Here is a 3,540-nt window from a genome sequence, read left to right as displayed (position 1 = left end):
TAGGATATGTACATAATTTTATCAATGACAACAATCCACCGATAATTATGATGAGACACGTCCTTCCAGAACATTCCACTAGCCTTCACAATGAGTATCAAGGTTTTGTCAAATAGGACAGAATGAAATATGTATAGACACACATACAAGGCCTTAGGAGCCACTGAATTGTCTGATAACTATCCGGATGCATATAAAAAAGGTGGTATCCGATATTACATATGGGTCCTGGGGGAGGCTGTACCATTATATACCCCCCCTCCAGCCACTCTTACAAGTATTACTTGTATGAATGGCTGCTAAATACATGCAAGCAATCCAAAAATATCAAAAAGTTTTCTTTTCTTAGCTGTCACTCCAGTCACTGGTTCACATTGCACATCTTAAGGAATTGGCAGCTCACAATCATCAGTCATTTTGCAGTGTCCATCTTGTGTCTGCAACCACTCTTTTTCTGGCAGTCTCTAAGCTGCAATAGCACAGTCCACTATTAGTTTCACAGTTTTTTAATTTTCACTTCCAGGTCAGGTAAGGATCTTGGATACAGTTCTCCAGTGTTCGATTTGTGCTTTTACCAGTGGGGGGGATGTCTTAGGGGGTTAGTGTAATTATACATGTTAGTAACTTGGAACGTGGCGTTACCCATGGTTAAACAGTTATTTATAAATAGATGTTAGTGCCGAAACTCACTGTTCACGCGTAAGTGCTATCAGAAAAGCCATCCCTTGTTATATCTTTAAAAGTGCATTATAGGTAAAGCTTATTTACAAAATCATCTACATACAGGTATATGAGGGGAATTCAAAAAGTAAAGGCACATTTGTGAAAAGCTGTACTTATTCTGATGATAGAAAACTGAAACATGCATTATTTTTCTATGTAACCTCCCTGGACTTCAATGCAGTTTTCCCAACGTTTTACGAGTTTTTTTATTTCATCAGAAAATACTTTTATCGGTTTGAAATGCTTACCTACTACATAACACTTTTTCAAAATTAATATTCAAACATATTAATAGTAAGACTGTATTAACAACTTTCAGTGTTCGGCTCCACAAATTTAAATTATATGTAAAGTTTTACTCCAGTGCATGGGAAATAAACATCCCAGGTTGGGATGCATAAACTAAAACCACGGGAGGGGATGGTATGATGCAGAAGGGGGGAAATCCCCCCATCCCCCCCCCCCCCTGTGAATCGCGCACTGCAGTTCTCTAGGTAGGAACAGGAATGAACTCATTACTCAAAGTACTTGTTTAGGTTACAATTAAGGTCACATCAGGTATGAATACACCAAACGCATTCACATATTACCCTATACTATTAGCATTTTTGCAAACAAAATCACACAAAATTCAGCATCTCTAAACTGTAATGATTTAGCTATATACAGATTAAAGTCAATGAACCAAAAATCAATTATATATGTATCCTTTCTTTTTTATTAATATTTCAGTATATTTCACTATACAGTATATTTGACCCCCTCAGATCTCATTTAACTCTTTATCATATCAAACAAACTCACAGACTGCTCATCACGCCATCTAGTAATAACGAACTTTTCACAAAATATTTTTGTCACAGTGCAACTTATCTATTTAATAAGACAAGTACATCTTTATCATTGCCATTTGTTCATCTCATTAACAAATTCATAAAATCGCGACCATGCATGTAATTCTCAAAGAACCACCCACAAATTAAATACATGCTCTACAAAGTATAGCTACAATAACTGGTCTATCACTATTGCAGGAAAGTCATATTTAGTGCACAGTTACATTTTCAAATTATTCCTTAAATAATGTCACTCAATAGTCATATTACATACAGAAAACTTATACTACAGAGAATGGATAGTATTTTCAGTAAGAGATAACTTCATTACAGGTTTAAAGATGAGTAAAATATGTGGCATCCGAAAACGAAAAGAAGAAAAATAGAATGCTACATAGCTTGGAGACCTAGTGCCCGCCACGCACTTGGCACAAAGATGTGTCCTCCTTAGGGCATTTACAACATCTTAATTTTTCTCGATGTTTGATAAAAAGTGGTTTGTGAGGTTTTAGTTTAAGTCTACATTCATAGTTTTTCACTTTCCCAGCTTTCTCACTAAACACATCTTTGTATTCCCACAACAAACTACCTAATTGAACTGTCTGTTCTTTAGCTAGACTTCCAGCTTCTTTTAGTTTGGTGGCCACTAATTCAGCATACTTGTCATCACTGCATTCTTTTTGATTGTCTTAATCATTAACATCAATCTTTTTATTTGCGCAAATCACTTTTCCAATTTGAAAATTGATCTCTGGGCAATTTTGGATGATTAGTACAGTCACATGTGTTACATCTGTCTTTGGGTTGGTATGTCTTAACCTTTTGTTATTCCAGTCAAAATCCTCATTTACTCCTTGTATCGAATTCATTCTGAACAAAATATTTTCATTGACATCAGGTACTACAAAACATCCTTGGTTATACTGTACATCATTAATGGTGAAAGATATTAAGGCTTGCCTGTTTACAACTTTGCTGTGCCTACCAGTTGCTCCCTTAATTTTGATTCCAATAACAGGATATTCTTCAAAGTCTTCACTGTGTCTTATCTGGTCTCTAAATTTTTCAGAAATGGCACAAACAGGACTACCCATGTCTACTAGGCAAACTCCTTAGTAATTTGAACTTTTATACAGATATAAGGGCAACCCAAAAGTTTTTGCTTCCTGCTTTCCTCATCTTCATGCAACAAATCATCCTCAACCACCCTAAAGTCCAAGTCGTTTATACCATTTTTTTCTGACAATTTCTCTTACTTGTTTGAATTTTACTTAGAGCTACATCAGATGATTGCTTGATGTCATGTCCCTGTTTTACACACTGTCTACTTTTCCTGGAGTTGATCTCATTGTAAGCCTTCTGATTGGTTCTACCTTCCCAGTTGGAATGAAATTCTTCACAAATAATCTTGATGACCCTTTTTACTCTGTCGCTGTCACTATTACCCTTGTAAGTATCCCATAAAGTTTCTAGCATCACATCTAAATCATAATGTCTGTCCACATGTTCTAATGTTACCTTCCCAGTTTCCATTGGTACAATCTGCTTCACATATTCTTCACAAATACTACTAACATCACCTTCTTCACCATTAATTAAATCGTTTTTAAACTCCATATACACCATGTCATCGAATTCTTCCTTGCATTCGTCCTTACTACTGTCACTTTCACTATCAACATCGTCACACATGCTATCATCTCCAATACTAGTCACTTCTACAACATCTTTACAATGATCATCAGCAATTTTGACAAGTGCACTAGTACAAGTATCATCACTTAAGTGCTTAACAGTGATAGATTCTTCCTCCATTAATTTACTTAATCCAAACTCATCAAGATTACCAGCAGAACCAACATTTTCTCCGCAAGCTTCTTCGCGACACTGATTGTATAGACTTGAAATAGTTTACTCCTCTAGCGGAACTTCTTCACCATCTCTACAGATGCTAATACTTCTATCTTCCGCACTTTCATTC

This window comes from Schistocerca americana, chromosome X (genome assembly GCF_021461395.2).
Source record: "Schistocerca americana isolate TAMUIC-IGC-003095 chromosome X, iqSchAmer2.1, whole genome shotgun sequence".
NCBI lineage: Eukaryota > Metazoa > Arthropoda > Insecta > Orthoptera > Acrididae > Schistocerca > Schistocerca americana.
Note: the sequence above shows the minus strand (reverse complement) of the source record.